This window comes from Aotus nancymaae, unplaced genomic scaffold (genome assembly GCF_030222135.1).
Source record: "Aotus nancymaae isolate 86718 unplaced genomic scaffold, 86718_ANA_hifiasm-v0.15.2.pri h1tg000015l_1, whole genome shotgun sequence".
Classification (NCBI taxonomy): domain Eukaryota; kingdom Metazoa; phylum Chordata; class Mammalia; order Primates; family Aotidae; genus Aotus; species Aotus nancymaae.
Genome location: NW_026988427.1, coordinates 11,477,890 through 11,498,053, shown reverse-complemented (window position 1 = coordinate 11,498,053; position 20,164 = coordinate 11,477,890). Strand labels below are relative to the sequence as shown.

General features: G+C 47.4%; 1 non-coding gene across 1 annotated transcript; it reads right to left on the bottom strand.

The window, feature by feature from the left end:
* Positions 1 to 18,872: 18,872 nt before the first annotated feature.
* On the bottom strand, positions 18,873 to 19,013 carry LOC135275189 (U4 spliceosomal RNA). Its single transcript, XR_010342889.1, has one exon. It is a non-coding gene; the product is annotated as a U4 spliceosomal RNA (small nuclear RNA).
* Between the last annotated feature and the right edge of the window lie 1,151 nt (positions 19,014 to 20,164).

Genomic DNA, 20,164 nt, shown 5'->3' with positions numbered 1-20,164 from the left:
AATATATCTAAGTTCTTATTACCCTATACATCATGTCTGGTTTTCAAGAAAAATTTACAAGGCATGCTAAAGGGCAAGAGAAAATCTAAAGAGAAAAAGAAAGCAGGAGAACCAGATTCAGATATGACAATAATTTTGGAATCATCAGACCAGGAACTTAAAATAAGTATGATCAATGTGCTGAGGGTGCTAATGAGAAAAGCAAACAATACAAAGAACGATGGATAATATAAGTAGAGAGACTGAAACCCTGAGAAAGAGTAAAATAAAGAGGCTGGCCACAGCGGCCCTCACCTATAATACCAACACTTTGGGATGCCTGAGACCAGGAGTTCAAGACCAGCCTGGGCAATAAAGTGAGACCTTGTTTCTATTTAAAAATAGAAAAAAAAATAGCCAGAGCACCGTGGGCTGTTACTTGCCTTGAGTTGGAAGCAGTTTGCAGTTACACCTGTAAATGTATTCGTCCTTTTAATTTATGTAAGGTTTTTTTTTGTATGCAACTCTCGATTCTTTAAAGAGATGACAACAAATTTTGGTTTTCTACTGTTATGTGAGAACATTAGGCCCCAGCAACACGTCATTGTGTAAGGAAAAATAAAAGTGCTGCCGTAAAAAAAAAAAAAGAAAAGAAAAAAATGAATTTACAAAAACTATTTTTAAAACGTTTTTAAAAATAACACACTAGAAATGAAAACCCCATAACAGAAATGCAGAATGCCTTTCACGGACTTATTAATAGCCTGGGTATGGCTGAGGAGAGAATCTCTGAACTTAAGAATGTCTCAAAAGAGAATTTTCTACAGAGAATATCTTAAAAGAAACTTCTCAAACTGAAATACAACAAGAAAAGAGAGGGAAAAAAGCCAGAACAGGACCAGGTGTGATGGCTCATGCCTGTAATCCCAGCACCTTGGGAGCTTGAGACAGGAGGATTGCTTGAGTTTGAGACCAACCTGGGAAACTTACTGAGACCCTGTCTCTACAAAAAGTAAAAATAAGAAAATAGCCAGGCATGATGGCACATGCCTGTGGTCCCAGCTACTTGGGAGGCTAAGCTGGGACGGTCACTTGAGCCCAGGAGGTCCAGGCTGCAGTGAGCCATGTTTGCACCACTGCACTCCAACGTGGGCAACAGAGAAAGACCCTGTCTAAAAAAAAAAAAAAAAAAAAAAAAAAAAGAATAAAAGAAAAGAAAAAAAGGAGGAGAAACAGAGAAAGGAAATATTTGAAGTAGTAATGACGACAAATTTCCCACAATTAATGTCAGACACCAAACTACAGATCCAGGAAGATCAGAGAATACTAAGTAGAATAAAAAATAAAAATAAAAACTCTTTACCTAGGTATATCATAATCAAACTGTAGAAAACCAAAGACAAAAAGGAAAACCTTGAAAGAAGCTAAGCAGGGGCGGGCAGGTGGGGTGGAGGCGGACACCCTACTGGTAGAGGAACAAGGATCAGAATTACATCAGAATTCTTGTCGTAAACCATGCAAACAACAAGCGAGCAGAGTGGAATATTTAAAGTGTTAAAAGAAAAAGAAAGCCACCCTATAAACCTACATTCCATGAAATTATTCTTCAAAAGTGAAGGAGAAGGTAGGATTTATCCTTGGGATGCAAGGATTAGCCTAACATATGCAAATCAATCCATCACATCCACAAAATAAAAGGTAAATAAATACCAAATGATCACCTCCATAGATGTAGAAAAAGATTTGATAATTTCAATGTTTGTTCAGGATTTAAAAAAAAACTCTCAACAAAACAAGTGCAGAAGGAAATTTCTTCAACATAGGCCATTCATAGAAAGCTCAGTTAATATAATCAATGAGAAAAAACTGAAAACGTTTAAGAGTTCGTACAAGGCAAGGACCCACATTTGCCACTTCTAGTTAACATAGTACTGAAAGAACTAGCAAAAATAGACAAGCACAAGAAATAAAAGGCATCCAAATTGGAAAGGAATGCCAGGCGCTATGGCTCACACCTGTAATCCCAGAATTTTGGGAGGCTGAGGTCAGCAGATCGCTTGAACCCAGGAGTTTGAGACCAGCCTAGGCAACATGGTGAAACCCTGTCTCTACAAAAAAATTTAAAAATTAACTGGGTATGGTGGCACATGCCTGTAGTCCCAGCTACTCAGGAGGCTGACGTGGGAGGATCACTTGAGCCCGGGAGGCAGAGGTTGCACTGAGCTAAGATCATGGCACTGTACACCAGCCTGGGAAACAGCAAGACCTTTTCTCAAAAAACAAACAAACAAATAAAATAAACAAACAAATTGGCAAGAAAGAATTAAGTTATCCCTGTTTGTAGATGACATATCCTATATGTAGAAAATCCTAGGGACATCACCAAAAAATGATTAGAACTAATAAATAAACTCAGTAGACTTGCAGGCTACAAAATCAGCATAAAAAGTCAACAGCATTTTTATATATTAACAATGAACTGTCAAAAAAGAACACCAAGCCATTTACAATAACTACCCCCCAAAATACATAGAAACAAATTTTCCCAAGGAAGTGAAAGATCTGTACATAAACTATATAACATTGATGAAATAAATTAAAGATAACAGAAATAAAAAGATAGCCTGTGTTCATGAATTAGAAGAATTAATATTGTAAAAATGGTAATACTGCCCAAAGCAATCTACAGATTCAATATATTTCCTATCAAAATCCAAATAATATTCTTCACAGAAACAGAAAAAAATCCTAAAATGCATATGGAACCACAAAAGACCCCAAATAAGCAAAGGAATCTTAAACAAAAAGAACAAAGCTAGAGGCATGATATTACCTGACTTCAAAACATACTACAAAGCTGTAGTAATCAAAATAGTAGGGTACTGACATAAAAACAGACAGATTGAACTGACTAGAGAACCTTGAAATAAATGTATGTATTTACAGTCAATTGATTCTCAATAAAGATGCCAAGAACTCACAATGGAGAGAGGATAATCTCTTCAATAAATGATATTGAAACTGTATATACACACGCAAAAGAATGAGATTAGACTTTATCTCTCACCATATACAAAAGTCAACTCAAAATGGATTAAAGATCTAAATTAAGAACTGACATTGTAAAGCCCCTGGAAGAAAACAAAGGTCAAAAGCTCTTTGATATTGGCCTTGGCAATGAGTTTTTAGGTATCACACCAAAAGCTCAGGCAATAAAAGCAAAAACAAACAAGTAGGACCACATCAAACTAACGAGATTCTGCACAGCAAAGGAAATAAGCAACAGAATGAAAAGGCAGCATGGGGATTGCAAGAGAATATTTGCAAACCATGTATCAGGTAACGGCTTAATATCCAAAGTATACAAGGAACCCACATAACTTAAAGCAAAAAAAAGGAAAAAAAAGGAATTAGAAAACTGGCAAAGGACCTGAATAATTTTCCCTAAGGAGACATACAGATGGCCAACAGGTATATGAAAAGGTATTCAACATCACTAATCACCAGAGAAATGCAAATAAAAACCACAATGAAGTAGCGCCTCATACCTGTCAGAATGGCTGTTATCAAAAGAACAAGATGGCCAAGCGTGGTGGCTCACACTGGTAATCTCAACACTTTGGGAAGCCGAGGTGGGAGGATTACTCGAGGGAAGGAGATCAAAACCAGTTTGAGTGACATAGTGAGACCCCATCTCTACAAAAAATAAAAAATAATAATTAGCCAGATGTGGTGGTACCTGTAGTCACAGCTACTCAGAAAGCTGAGGCGGGAGGATCACTTACGCCCAGGAGTTCAAGGTTTCAGTGAACTATGATCACACCACACTCTGGCCCTGGTGACAGAGCACAGCTGTCTCTAAAAATAAAGAAAGGAATAAATAAGTCAGAAGATAAGAGTTGGCGAGGGTGTGGAGAAAAAGGAACCCCGTATGCTCTTGGTGTGAATGTAAATTGGTATAGCCATTATGGGAAACAGCATAGAGGGTCTTCATAAAAATCGAATATCAAACCACCAGGTGACCCAGCGATCCCTCTGCTGCATGTATACAATCAAATGTAGCCATATCTGTGCCCCCATGTTCACTGCAGCATCACTCACAATAGCCAAGGTATAGAAACAACCTTCAGGCTCCTCAGTGGGTGAATGGATAAAGAAATTGTGAGAGATACATACATGTGAATATTACTCAGCCTTAAAAGAGAAATACACATGCCATTTGCCACAACATGGATGAACCTGACGGACATTAGGCTAACTGAAATAAATCAGACACAGAAATAAAAATACGAAATGATCTTATTTGTAGGCGGAATCTTAAAAGAAGTCAAATACAGAGAAATGAAACGTAGAAAAGTGGTTACCAGGGGCGAGAGGTGGGAGAAAATTGGGAGACATTGGTCCAAGGGTATAAACTTGCAGTTATATAAAATAAATGAGTCTGGATGTCTAACAGACTGTATCAGGACTATAGTTAGTAACATTGTATCCTGAAAATTCACTGAGAGCAGGTTATACGTGCTCTTACTATGTCAAATGTGACTAGGTGAAGTGACGGGTGTTCGTTTGCTTGACTATGGGAAATCATTTCACCATGTTTGTATATATGAACACATTATGTTGTGTACCCGAAATATATACAATAAAAAATAAATAAACATCTTTAGAAAATGAAGGGGAATTAAGGACCTTCTCATACAAACAAAAACTGAGGGAATTCGTTGCCAGTAGACCCATATTGTAAGAAGTGTTAAAAGTTCTTCAGAGAGAAGGAAAATGGTATAGTTCTGAAACTTGGAGCTACCTAAAGAAAGGAAGTATGTTAGATAAAGAATAAATGAAGGCAAAATAAAAGCTTAATTTTTCTTCTTATTAATTGACCTAATAGATAACTTCAAAATAATAATAGCAAAAATGTACTGGGTAAATATACCTTATGGATAAGTTAAATGAATGGTAGCAATGTGAATACTTCTATTATAAGGTACTCACACCACCCATGACGTAGATTTGAGAATGGACTTAAATTGGTTGTAAACTGCCAGGTGCAGTGGCTCATGCCTGTAATCTCAGCAATTTGGAAGGCCAAAGCAGGAACATACATGAGCCCAGGAGTCTGAGACCATCCTAGGCAACATAATGAAACCCCATCTGTACAAAAATTGTTTTTTAAAAAATTAGCTGGGCATGGTGGTGTGCACCTATGATCTCAGCTACTTGAGGGCTGAGGTGAGAGAGCTTCTTGAGCCCAGGAATCCAAGACTGCAGTGAGCTATGATTGCACCACCACACTCAAGTCCAGGTGACAAAGCAAGACCTTATCTCAAAAATAAACGAAGCAAAATTAGCGATAAATTAGTTGCAAAAGTATCCTGAAAACCCTAAGGAAGCCATTAATTTTTTAAAATAGAGATAGGGTCTCGCTGTATTGCTCAAAAAAAAAAAAAAAAAAAAAAAAATAGCAAATAAAACAATGAGATTTCACTACATGTTAAAATGGTTAAAATCTAAAACAATGACAAACACCAAATATTGACAAGAGTATGGGGCAAGTGACAGTCACCTTGAAAGATAGTTTGACAGCTATTTTTTTTTTTTTTTTTGAGATGGAGTTTCGCTCTTGTTATCCAGGCTGGAGTGCAATGGCGCGATCTCGGCTCACCGCAACCTCTACCTCCTGGGTTCAGGCAATTCTCCTGCCTCAGCCTCCTGAGTAGCTGGGATTACAGGCACGCACCACCGTGCCCAGCTAATTTTTTGTATTTTTAGTAGAGACGGGGTTTCACCATATTGAACAGGATGGTCTTGATCTCGACCTCGTGATCCACCCACCTCGGCCTCCCAAAGTGCTGGGATTACAGGCGTGAGCCACCGCGCCCGGCCCTTGACAGCTTTTTACACAGCTAAACAAAGCCTTACCATATGGTCCAGCAACTATGCTCCTAGGTATTTACTCAAATGAGTTGAAACACAAGCATCTGAACATGAATGCTTTATTCATAATCGTCAAAAACTGGACGCAACCAAGATACCCTTCAAAAAGTGAATGATTCAACACATCGTGCTATATCCACATAATGAAATATTATTCAGCAGTAAAATTAATTATCAAGCTACAAAAAGACATGGAGGAAGCTTAAATGCATATTACTAAGGGAAAGAAGCCAGTCTAAGAACTGCATACTGTATAGTTTCAATTATATGAAATACTGGAAAAGGCAGAATTATGGAAATAGTAGGGTTCAGGGGAAATGGAGGGATTAACAGGAAGAGTGCGGGAGATATTCTGAGCACTGGAACTATTCTGTATGATACTATAATGATGGATACATGGCATTTTGCACTTGACAAAAGACTTCGTAACAAAAAGAATAAATTCTAATGTAAACCACTTTCTGTACTGTCAGCTCAATTTTCTGTAAACCCAAAAGTGATCCAGAAAACAAAGTCTATTAGTAAGATTTGAGGAAAGCAGGTTTCCAAAAGCTTAGAGAAAGGAGGGCTAGCATCCCACGGCCCCATACTCACAACCACTCATAAATAGTTCCAGAACTACGGGAAGAGGGGGTCACTGCAGAATTCTGAGAGAAACATGGCAGTGATTCTGATTGCAAAGGGGTGAGGGATGGCAGGGAGCCATGTGGCAGCTCAAACAGCTCTGAAGTATCTGGCAGGGTAGACGGAGTGTCGCTGGCCTCACCCAGATCTCAGACACAGCAGAGGCCCTGGTGGACAGCTCAGATCCTACCTTCAGAGAAGAGGCTTCGCCTAGCAGCGGGTACTTGGCAAATTCATCTGTTTGAGAACTTAACTTGTGTTCCCAAAGCCTAGAAAGCATCAGGCCCTGTGCTGGGGGCCGAGGATCCAGTGTGAACACCGACGAGGGCCCTCTGGGTCTTCTGGCCTGGCAGGGAATGAAGACAGCAACGGCTGAAATAGCAGGAGCCCGTGGGTTCAAAACTGGGGGGTAAAGGGTGCACAATGTGATATGACCCCTGCCTGAGCGGAGGACCCGGTGGGGACAGAGAGGGTCCTCGGAGGACGAGAGGCCTGAAGGAGGAGGAGTCAGCTCAAGGCGGAGGAAGCACCAGGGTCAAGGAAACGCAGTCAGTGCTGGGGAGGCAAGAAAGTGCAGCAAGAGCCTGAAATCACAGCAAGGCTGGCTGAGGAGGTCTGTGAACCACAAGGAGGCCAGGCATTCCCTAAAGGGCAATAGGAGACCGTGGAAGATTGGCCACACCTGCAATTCGAACCAGACTTTTACTTTTGAGCACTATTTCAGAATACAGAAGTTAGAACATGAACTGACGTATGTGGGGAGACAGGCAGGTCATTCCTCAGGCCTAGCGACAGGGGATAGTGGCTTGGAGAGGGTGGCAAGAGTGACTAGGATGTCTAAGCAGTGTTGCAAGCCTGACCTGCACACAGCCAGCCTGCTCCTCACCACAGTCAGCCTCGCCCAGGCCCTGTTACACCTGCGGGTTCTAACACAGTCCACCTCGCCACAGTCAGCCTCGCCCAGGCCTGTTACACCTGCAGGTTCTAACACAGTCCACCTCGCCACCGTCAGCCTCACCCAGGCCCTGTGACACCTGCGGGTTCTAACACAGTCCACCTCGCCACGGTCAGCCTCGCCCAGGCCCTGTGACACCTGCGGGTTCTAACACAGTCCACCTCGCCACAGTCAGCCTCGCCCAGGCCCTGTTACACCTGCGGGTTCTAACACAGTCCACCTCGCCACAGTCAGCCTCGCCCAGGCCCTGTGACACCTGCGGGTTCTAACACAGTCCACCTCACCACGGTCAGCCTCGCCCAGGCCCTGTGACACCTGCGGGTTCTAACACAGTCCACCTCGCCACGGTCAGCCTCGCCCAGGCCCTGTGACACCTGCGGGTTCTAACACAGTCCACCTCGCCACGGTCAGCCTCGCCCAGGCCCTGTGACACCTGCGGGTTCTAACACAGTCCACCTCGCCACGGTCAGCCTTGCCCAGGCCCTGTTACACCTGCGGGTTCTAACACAGTCCACCTCGCCACGGTCAGCCTCGCCCAGGCCCTGTTACACCTGCAGGTTCTAACACAGTCCACCTCGCCACGGTCAGCCTCGCCCAGGCCCTGTGACACCTGCAGGTTCTAACACAGTCCACCTCGCCACAGTCAGCCTCGCCCAGGCCCTGTCACACCTGCGGGTTCTAACACAGTCCACCTCGCCACGGTCAGCCTCGCCCAGGCCCTGTGACACCTGCAGGTTCTAACACAGTCCACCTCGCCACCGTCAGCCTCACCCAGGCCCTGTTACACCTGCGGGTTCTAACACAGTCCACCTCGCCACCGTCAGCCTCGCCCAGGCCCTGTTACACCTGCGGGTTCTAACACAGTCCACCTCGCCACGGTCAGCCTCGCCCAGGCCCTGTTACACCTGCGGGTTCTAACACAGTCCACCTCGCCACCGTCAGCCTCACCCAGGCCCTGTGACACCTGCGGGTTCTAACACAGTCCACCTCGCCACGGTCAGCCTCGCCCAGGCCCTGTGACACCTGCGGGTTCTAACACAGTCCACCTCGCCACGGTCAGCCTCGCCCAGGCCCTGTGACACCTGCAGGTTCTAACACAGTCCACCTCGCCACAGTCAGCCTCGCCCAGGCCCTGTGACACCTGCGGGTTCTAACACAGTCCACCTCGCCACAGTCAGCCTCGCCCAGGCCCTGTGACACCTGCAGGTTCTAACACAGTCCACCTCGCCACGGTCAGCCTCGCCCAGGCCCTGTTACACCTGCAGGTTCTAACACAGTCCACCTCGCCACAGTCAGCCTCGCCCAGGCCCTGTCACACCTGCGGGTTCTAACACAGTCCACCTCGCCACGGTCAGCCTCGCCCAGGCCCGGTTACACCTGCAGGTTCTAACACAGTCCACCTCGCCACAGTCAGCCTCGCCCAGGCCCTGTTACACCTGCAGGTTCTAACACAGTCCACCTCGCCACAGTCAGCCTCACCCAGGCCCTGTGACACCTGCGGGTTCTAACACAGTCCACCTCGCCACAGTCAGCCTCGCCCAGGCCCTGTTACACCTGCAGCTTCTAACACAGTCCACCTCGCCACGGTCAGCCTCGCCCAGGCCCGGTTACACCTGCAGCTTCTAACACAGTCCACCCCGCCACCGTCAGCCTCACCCAGGCCCTGTGACACCTGCAGGTTCTAACACAGTCCACCTCGCCACAGTCAGCCTCGCCCAGGCCCTGTCACACCTGCGGCTTCTAACACAGTCCACCTCGCCACAGTCAGCCTCGCCCAGGCCCTGTTACACCTGCAGCTTCTAGGACTTCACCCCAGACTGCCTGAATAAGTGTCCGGGTGCTGCCTGGGATCTGTGTTTAGCCTACGCTTCTCCAATTTGATCCTGCGCCCCCGCAAGGGCTGTCGCTGACATGTTTTATTTGCAGGCTCGGCATCTCCTCCAGACTGTGGGATGAGATGGGCCCCCTCCAGCAGGGCCCTGAGCCACTGTGTGAGTTGACCAGTTACAAACACAGCTACTTATGGTCCACCACCAGCCCACTCCCCACCTCCCACACACCAGGCATTTGCTGTGGGCACAGGCAGGAAAAGCGAACATTGACTCAAGGCCCACTGAGTGCCAGGCACTGGGCACCAAGATGAAGCTGCTGTCAAGGAGCTCCCAGCCACAGAGAGACAGAAATTCGGTAGGCAAGGCTCTAGGACAGGTGATGGGAGGGAACAGCCAGGGCTGGCAGAGCTTGGGAAGCCCCAGCAGCAGGCGGCATTCAAGCCCAGTCTTCACACTTAGGGCACATCCGAATCACACGAGACCTTGTCATACACACGGATCCCAGGCTGCACCCAGACACTTATTCAGGCAGTCTGGGGTGAAGTCCTGGAACCCGCAGGTGTAACAGGGACTGGGAGAGTCTGACTCAGGTGGATGGTGTTAGAAGCTGCAAGGAGGAAAGGGAGGGGCTGAGAGTCATCACCACTGCAGGCTTCCTCACAGTTCTGGGGAGCTGTGGGTGGGCAGAGGGGTGCAGGAGTGCAGCTAGGGAAGAAAGAACAAGGCAAAGGGCAGCCCTGCTGGACAGAGGTCCGGATGTGGTGCCTCGGTCTCTGGCAAGTGCGAGTGAGGATACTGTGTGCCTCCCGGTGAAGACTCAGTGAGTGGCACATGATCCTCACATCACTTTTGTGGAGCAGATTATTGCTTTTTTCAGCCCCCTCAGTTCTCCATTTGCACCTGTTTTCCAGCCGCAATACAACACGAGGCTCCCTGACCTCCAAATCCAGTCTTCCCCTCCAAAATGGCCTTACCTGGCCCCACCAGCTGCTGCTCTTTGAGCTACAAGGACTCCTGCCTGTGTCGGCCCCGGGGAGTCAGTGCTAAGGGCTCTTATTTCCTTATGTATTGTTAAACCTGCTGCATGGAGTTTCAGAACAAGAATCGGGAAATCCCAGGAGCTGCCAGGGCCAGACAATGGGCTTGAGGTCAGAGAATTGCTGGATGTCAAACTCCAAGGAAAGGACCCTCCCTTCCCATTTTCTTCCCTCCCCTCCATTGGTGACTTTTCCGCCCCACAAAAACAGCTGGGGAAGATTCCCGCTGACCCTGCTAGTCAGCAGAGGCAACAGAGCTCTGCATCCAGTAGGGGGAAGGTGGGATAAAGGCGAGGGAAACGAGGTCCCCTGGGCACTGACCTGGAATGCAGGATGAGGTGTATGCTGTTGGAGGAAGGTGGGCCCAGTACAGGGAGAGCAGGAGCAGGGCATGAGAAAGAGGGTGGGATGGACATCACCAAGAACAGGCCTTGAAGAGATGCGAGGGCTGAAGCCAGCCACGGGGGCTGGGAAGAGGTCGCAAGACAGAAGAGCTTGGTTTTCTACTTTCCTTAGCTCTTACTTGACATAATGTCTGATGACTGGGCTTTTCTCTCTGTTTAATGCATGGATATTTTGATAAACAATACCAATCTTTGAGATTTGTTAATTTAGAAATGATCGTTTAGCTCATTCATTTAGAATGATCTTTACCTATCAACTGAAGGTGAACATATGCCTGAGTTTACTTGCTTACTGTAAACTCCTTGTTCTCTATAAGAGGTCTGTTTCTGGCTGGGTGCAGTGGCTCACACTTGGCATTCCAGCACTTTGGGAGGCAGAGACAGAAGGATTGCTGTAGGCCAGGGGTTCAAGACTACCCTGGGCAACACAGGGAGACTGCCCCACCCCCATCTGTACAAAAAATAAAAATTAGCTGGGCTTGGTAGCACAGTGAGACTCCACAGTAGTCCCAGCTACTGGGGAGGCCGAGGCGGGAGAATTGCTTGAGGCCAGGAGCTTGAGACCAGTGTAGGCAACATAGTGAGACTTTGTCTCTCAAAATTTTTTTTTTTAAAAAGAGGTCTTCTTCCTCTCTAAATAGTAAGCATATTATTTTAATATTCATCATGCTGAAAAATATTGGGAAAGAAAAAAGCACCCCTGACAATTCAAAACTGGCCTGGCACCCTCAGCCAAGCTCTCAGGTGGGCTTTGGTGCGCTCCTGTGGAACATGAAACATTCCACAGGACACCAACAGCAGACAATGCCAGTCTGTAATTAGGATGAAATGAGAAAGAAAAATAAGATACTCTGTAATCTTGTCGTAGCACCAACAGAAACAGGGTCACTGTGCAAGCCACAGAAATAATACCACAAATCTGGCTAATGTGAGTAGCTCTGGTCTGTCCCCTCCTGGACAGGATTTATCACCACACCCACCGTAGAATGAGCCCTGCCTCTCAGGAGCAGGTAGCCTAAGCAAAGCCCTGCGTCCTTCAATGCTCCCAGGGTTACTAACAAGAGTCCTAACCTCGTACTGAGCCTCCTCTGATGCCCTCTTACTGAGATACCCCACAGCTCCTGTGGGGAGTTCTTCCTCACCGCAACAAGGAATAAACCTAATTTGAAGAGTTACAGGTAGGTTTCAGGTGGCCTCTGGCAAGAAGAATCCAACAATGCTTTATTATTATTATTGAGACAGGATCTCACTCTGTCACCCAGGTTGGAGTGCAGTGGTGCAATCACAGCTCACTGCAGCCTCTGCCTTCTGGTCTCACATGATCCTCCCACCTCAGCACCCCGAAGTAGCTGGGACTAGAGGCGTGTGCCACCACACCTGGCTAATTTTTGTAGTTTTTGTAAAGATGAGGTTTCCTGTGTTGCCCAGGCTGGTCTTGAACTCCTGGGCTCAAACAATCCATCCACTTCAGCCTCCCAAAGCGTTGGGATTATAAGCGTGAGCCACCATGCCCAATCTATGCTTTCTTATTCTAGGATCCTGTGTGTTCTTGTTTCCATTTCTAGTTTTTCAAAAATTTTTTTTGGTTATATATTTTAGCATCAGCATCATAGTTGACCTGACATTTATTTCCTCCTCCATGTCGGGCACTGGGCTGGGGCGTGTGAACAGAAAGACAAGAATCCTGCCCTCATAACAAACTTCTCCAGGGTTGCGGCACGAAGAAGGAAATAGACAAGCTCATGGGAGGCCTACTTGTAAAACCTTGCCAAGGCCGGGCGCGGTGGCTCACGCCTGTAATCCCAGCACTTTGGGAGGCCGAGGCGGGTGGATCATGAGGTCAAGAGATCAAGACCATCTTGGTCAACATGGTGCCTGTCTCTACTAAAAATACAAAAAAATTAGCCGGACGTGGTGGCATGTGCCTGTGGTCCCAGCTACTCGGGAGGCTGAGGCGGAAGAATTGCTTGAACCCAGGAGGCGGAGGTTGCAGTGAGCCGAGATTGCGCCATTGCACTCCAGCCTGGTGACGGAGCAAGACTCCGTCTCAAAAAAAAAAAAAAAAAAAAACCTTGCCAAAAAAATATGAAAAACCCTTGCATGCCCCTCCCCATACATTTGTGCCAAGAAACCCTGTTAAAGCTCTGGCCTGAGGGAGGTAGGTCCACCTGATGCTCCCATCATCCCAGGGCCCTGCTCACCCCACCCCTGGCCCTCCCGAGGTCTGTCCCTTAGTGCTGAGGCCTTGCCTGGACTAGGGAGAGTGCCTGTGGTCAGACATCCAGCTTCTGGCCAGCACAGAAGGAGCTCGGAAGTCGTCACTTGGTCCTAACAACAAGTAAAAAGCTGAACAGACTGAAAAAAACCAGCAACTCTTCTTGGATCCAGAGAAAAAAGGTCACAGGGCAAACCACTGCCCCCAAAGTATGAGAGACAGGCAGACACAAAGAATCAGGACTTACCAGAGCAGAAACTCACGGGCGCCAACGCCAGGGCCGGAAGACAAAACAGTAACTGAAGAACTGCTGGAGGCTCCCCATGGACAAGTAATGAGAGTTGAAACCTCCAGGAGACCTCAGTTAAAAGGTGTCCCAAGGGCCGGGTGGGGTGGCTCACACCTATAATCCTAGCACTTTGGGAGGCCGAGGTGGGTGGATCACGAGGTCAAGAGATCGAGACCATCCTGGTCAACAAGGTGAAACCCCGTCTCTACTAAAAAATACAAAAATTAGCTGGGCATGGTGGCGCACACCTGTAGTCCCAGCTACTCGGGAGGCTGAGGCAGGAGAATTGCTTGAACCCAGGAGGCGGAGGTTGCGGTGAGCCGAGATCGCGCCATTGCACTCCAGCCTGGGTAACAAGAGCAAAAACTTCGTCTCAAAAAAAAAAAAAGTCGTCGCACACTGTAAGGCGTTTCACCTCCAGCTCTACCAGGTTCTCAGTGAAGGTCACAGAATAATCCACAGAATAATCCCCTCCTAATTACAGTAGGGGAGGGGAAATGTAGCCATTTTGAAACACACAAGAACATTCCGCCCTTCATCCGGCTTGTCCTCAAGAGAAACTACTTTACTAGAGCCTAAGTGACCTGGGGGAAGAGAAATACCTAGCTCCAGCCCCATCTAGCCCTCCTGTCCCACCCAAGGGTGGAAAGAAACTGAAAAGCAGTGGCAAAGTTCATAGCCCAAGGGCACAGGCTCACTAAGAGACAGACCTGGGCTGGTCGAAGTGGCTCAAGCCTGTAATCCCAGCACTTTGGGAGGCTGAGGCAGTTGGATCACCTGAGGTCAGGAGTTTGAGACCAGCCTGGACAACATGGCACAACCCTGTCTCCACTAAAAATACAAAAACAGGCGGGCAGGGTTACACATGTCTGTAATCCCAACTACTTGGGAGGCTAAGGCAGGAGAATCACTTGAACCCTGGAGGTGGAGGTTGCAGTGAGCTGAGATGGTGCAGCTGCACTCCAGCCTGGGTGGTGACAGAGCAAGACTCCATCTCAAAAAAATAAAAAAAGACTGAGAGTCAATCGTGAAAGCTTTGGGACCCTCCTCCTCCCCCACACTTTAATGGCACATCACGAAGGGCCTATTTACCAGAGTTCCTTTTTCCCAGTGGTACATGATTTTCTTGTTCAACAACAACAAAAACTTCACAAGGCACACTAAAAGCGAAACGCACGGTTTAGAGACACAGCGCAAATTAGAACCAAATTCAGATATGTCAGGGATGGTACAGTTAACAAACCATGAATCTGAAACAACTCTGAATGATACGCCAAGGCCCTGATGAAAATGTAGACAGCATGCAAGAACAGGTGGTGATGTACGGAGAGACGAAAATGCTAAGGAAAAAATAAAAAAGAAATGCTAGAGTTCAAACACTAACTGAAGAACGTCTTTGGTCTCATTAATAAACGGGACACAGCTGAGGAAAGAACCACTGAGCCTGAGGACATGTCAATAGGAGCTCCTAAAACCGAGAAGAAAAGAAAAAAGACAGGGAAAAGGGACAGAATAGTGAAGAACTGTGAGGTGAGTACAGTGGGTGTAACATACGTGAGACGTGAATACCGGCTGGAGAAAAAGGAACTGAATAGATGAACCAATGATGAATGAGAATTTCCCCAAGTTAATGTCAGACACCGCACCTGGGATCCAGGAAGCTCACAGAACATTGAGCAGGACAAATGCCAAAACAAAACAAAATAAACCAAGCCAAAACAGAAATAAACCTAAATATATTATAGGCAAACTGCAGAAAGAAAGAATGTGGCCCTGACTTCTACCTGGAAAACAAGGAGGAAATGAAAAGCTGAAAGTAGCTAGGCCTGGTGGCTCATGCATGTACTCCCAGCACTTTGGGAGGCCGAGTCAGGAGAATCGCTTGAGGCCAGGAGTTTGAGACCAGCCTGGGCAATATGGTGAAAACCCATCTCTACAAAAAGTGAAAAGTAGCCAGGCATGGGGATGCACAGCTGTAGTCCCAGCTACTCCGGAGGCTGAGGTGGGAGAACGGCTTGAGCCTGGAAGGGAAGGCTGAGGTTGCAGTGAGCATACATCACGCCACTGCACTCCAGCCTGGGCAGCAGAGCAAAACCCTGTAGGAAAAGAGGGGGGTGGGTAGGGGAGAGGGAGAAGGGAAAGAAGGGAGGGAGGGAGGGAGGGAGGAAGGAGCAGAGAACCAGAAACATACCATACCCACTGTCCTGATCAGAGGTGTCATCAGCCAAGGTACAGATGACATCACACAAGGAATGTTGGGAATTTCCCATGGTACCTGGTGCCTGGAAGCCGTTTGATCCATAGTTTCCACCTAATCTCTTTTATAAATAAACCTCTCTGCTCCTGGGACCATCACCCTTGGCGAGGCCGCAGCCTCATTTCCAGGTGAAGGCGGCCCAGGTCACAGCCCCCTTTCCGCACGCAAGGGGCAGAACTCAGCGTTGCGCAGAAGATGGGAGACCCCCTCCAGCTCCCTGGCCCTGGGTCCCCACCTTGGTGGCAACTCCTGCTGGACGACAACCTCCTGCGGCGGCTCGTCAATCCCTCACACCCCTCCCCGCACTCACCGCCTCGTAAAGGCCCTAAGGGCAGGAGAACAGACTGGAGTGGGGCTGGTGGGAGTGCCCCGCGGGGAGACTCTTGGAGCAAACAGTGGGGAGAGCTGATGCTGCCCCGCCTCGGGCCTCGGGGAGCGGGCTGCGCCCCTCCAGCCCGGCTTGGTGCACTTGGTATCTGGAGCCTGGCTGGGCCTGGAGGGGCAGGCGGTGCTGGCCGCAGCCCTAGGGGAAGCAGCGGGTGCCTGGACAGGATTCGGGACAGCTCCCAAATTAATCACAGAATAAGGCATAGAAGTTACAGAGAATGACTTGAAGCATTGCTTCCTTAAATGACAGACCATTGTATATCCTAAATTGTTTTAAAAATGCATTGATTGGCCGGGCGCGGTGGCTGGGAGGTGGAGGTGGGCGGATCACAAGGTCAGTAGTTCAAGACCATCTTGGCCAACACGGTGAAAATTAGCTGGGCATGGTGGCGCACACTTGTAATCCCAGCTACTTGGGAGGCTGAGGCAGGAGAATCGCTTGAACCCAGGAGGCAAAGATTGCAGTGAGCAGAGATCGTACCACTGCACTCCAGCCTGGCAACAGAATGAGACTCCGACTCAAAAAAAAAGAAAGAAAAAGAAATGCATCGATTACGAAAGCATATATGCACTTTCATGAAAAGAGCTCAAACTGCCAAAAGGGTTAAATGAAGTTTCTCGTTTGATCCCCCTTGAAACCTTGTGAGCTAATATGATTAGCTCCGTTGTAAGGAAGAAAATCCTGTTGTTTGAACTTAAAAATGTATCCAAAACCTGTCCACATCTGGCCACCTCCTTTATCTCTCTCCGGGTACACATGCCATCATTCTCTCACCTGAATGGCTACAGAGCCTCCCTAGTGAGGCAGCAGTCAGAGAGCTTCTATCGAAACGCAGGGCAGATCCCATCTGCCCTCTCTGGAAACCCTAACTCCTCAGGCTGGCCCACGAGGCTCGGGCGCTGTGGGCAGGCTTCTGTGGGCCATCTCTCCTCCTCTCTCCCTGGCTCTCCCACTCTGGAACTCATGCTCACCCTGTGCTCGGCTGTCCTCTCCAGAACACTCTGAATCTTACCGAAACCAAGGGCTAACCCAATTAAGGCCTCCAACTTAAGTGCCTCGCCTGCTTCTAGTTGCTCACCTGTAGCTGATCTTAAAATCTGTATAGCTAAGTCACATAGCCGAACAATACAGAGTTAGACCCCCACGAGCCTCCGTAGAGAGAACATCTGGGACTGTACGCCACTATGGTAATGGCTGCTTGAAGTTGCTTCAGGAACCAGGGGGAAGATCTTGTCCAGTCCAAACTGGTTGGAACCACTGGCCCTACAAACAGGCCTGCACGAATGCCCATGAGGTAACCTTTTGACACAGTGCCCAAAGCTCCCCCGTTGGATCATGGTCACCTCACCATCTCCTGAACATGCATCCTGTGAAGAGCCATGAACCCCGACTATGCTTGTGCACACCACTGACAACCTCAGTTTCCCCCAGTGCAATTACCTTTCCCCATGGCTGGGACCACCTTGCCTCTCCATCCCGTAAACATCCCTGAAACCCCATCTTTGAGGAAGTGGATTTGAAAGGTGTTCTCCTACCTCCTTGCTCGGCTGCCTCCTGAATAAACTCTTCCCCTTTTGCAAAACCTGTTTTCACAGTGACTGGCTTGCTGTGTGTGGCTGGTTCAGTATCTACCGGATTCCAAACTCCCCAGGGCTGGACCATGTCCAGTCCTTCACCATTGTGTGTTCATGCCCACATGGTACCCAATATTTCATGGGCTCTCAAGAAGTGATGCCGGTCTCTTGTGAGGGAGTGATTGAATGGAGGTTGTGGTCCACTGTTTTCAAGGAGGTCTTTGTAGAAGACATCGAACAAAAGAGTATTCCCCAAGTCCCTTCAGGGTGCTCCAGGATGGAATCTTGATTGAAGTACATCCCTGCCATTATCTCTTCCTCACACCTCACTCCCAATGGTGTCAGTGATAAAGAATAAATCTGCCCCCAAAGTCCTTGATTGCATGGAACGAGGCATTTGTATCCTCTGTAATTTCTACCATGTTAATGCTTATAGGAAAATCACAAAAACATTCTGGTGTTTTGAGATAACTGCATTTAGTGACAATCATTTCACAATGTATGCATATACCAAAACATCACACTGTACACCCTGAATATATGCAATGTTTACTTGTTAATTATACTGCAATAAAGCTGAAACTAATCAATAAAAACATCCTGGCTGTTTTGAGATTTTACGCCTTGATACTCGCATTAATATTTAAAGTATAATTGGGAGAAGGCACAAAACTCTGAATGTTGCTTAAAAATATAAGACACATAAAAATGGAGTTTGTGTTACAGAGAGTAATTAGTAGTTAGTGAGTGCCAAGCAACGTGGGACTTGACTTTGCAGTAGCTGTGATGCTGCAGAAGAGAAGTAACTTTCCCCAAGCTTGCACAGCTCCTGGAGCATGTCAGACCAGAGCTCTTGTTTCAGTGAACAATGATCAAAATCAATTTCCACTCCTGGGCCACTTCTTTGTTTTTGATATGAAGTTTTTGCTCTTGTTACCCAGGCTGGGGTGCAATGGCGCGATCTCGGCTCACCGCAACCTCCGCCTCCTGGGTTCAAGCAATTCTCCTGCCTCAGCCTCCCGAGTAGCTGGGACTACAGGCGTGCGCCACCGTGCCCGGCTAATTCCTGGGCCACTTTTAACATGCAATCCAGCAGAAACGCTGGGCCTTCCAACCCTGTTATTTCCAATTTAAGTAATATATCTGCTAGGTTTTAGATTTCCAATGGGCCTTGATCCCTTGGAAATAGTGCTTCTCAGTGGGGATAAGATTCATTGATTAAGTACCATTGGCTAACCTGGCATCTTCCTTCCAAGTGCCAAACTAAGAAGCAGAGAGGGAGACGCGTAGAGCCTTGCAGTGGGCATACATGTGCCACGGTAAACTACGCATTCAGAGAGGTAAGAAAACCAAAAGTATTTTTTTCTTTTTTTTTTAATTCAGTTCCCATAGAGACTGCCAAAAATTGCCAATGCCGACTATATTTCAAGTCATCGTGGCGGGGTATTGGGAAAAGTTTTCAATTAGCAATAATCGCGCCTCGAATAAACCTCATTGGCTACAGTACTGCATCGTGCAAAGTGACCACAAAGATTCTTAAAGAAAATATGAGACAGTTTACACAATTGTTTTGAGGTGATTCTGGCTTCGAGGATCAATAACAAGGGTGGTACCAGTTGGAGGCTGGACTGGCAGTTGCTGGGCGGCTGTCCTCACAGATCTTATCGTGTAGGCTGTAATGGCCTTTGTGCAAGGTTGTGGCTTTGCAGTCTTTTGTGGTAGTTTCTGTTATCAGGTATTCATTCATAAGAACCCTCCCTTCATGGCCTTCCCCAGCTCTATTTGTCAGGGTTTTTAACGCAAGTGACCCCACTTTGGTTCTGTCAACCTTCACATCAGTATCCTAAATGTTTGCAGCTTCCACAGCTCACAGCCTTGCCCCGACCACCCAGCGAGGTCCAGTAAGAGCAGACAGGAGGAGCAGAAGCAGTGGGGGTCTGGGCAGAGGAAGGGGCAGAGCAGAGAGGAAGCCCTAGAGAGCGGGCGGCTATACCTCTCATCAGTCCAGCACCCTCGGCAGGCCGGTGTTACCTGTCTATTCCTCAGCCTGTAAATGAGTGAGCTGAGCACGGATCGAGGACAGTGCAGAGAAGGAGGCGTCCTGGCCTCCCACTGGGTCCTCCATAGTAGAGGCCCACCACAGCCAGGTGGGAGAAGCAGGGGGTTAGGGCCTTCTGCTCGGCCTGGGTGGACGACACCTTCATCACAGCCGTGAACCGGGCGTGACGCCATTATGACCCCTTTTTCTTTCTTCCAAGCTGCAGGAGATCACCACTTGATTCACAGGAATAAGCAGGGTTAGTCTAAAATGTAGGCAAAAAGCTTAAAAACAATTAATGAGACCAGGATTTAATGACAAGTGTGTGATAAGCTTCGAAGCACAGTTTCTCTCTCCAGTCCTCGTGTCATAATTTGTTTTTATCAGAAATGAGGACTGGAGAGAGAAATTGTGCTTCAAAGCTTATCACACACTTGTCATTAAATCCTGGTCTCATTAATTTTTTTTAAGCTCTTCACTTACATTTTAGACTAACCCTGCTTGATTATTTGCATAAGGTGCCACAAGAATGGTTATTTCTACATAGGCCTTTTGGATTGGCTTTGGTGAAACTCTGTTCCACAAGGAATCTCAAATATGACCTTTAAAGCCAAGCCCAGCCATGGGTTTGTATCCTC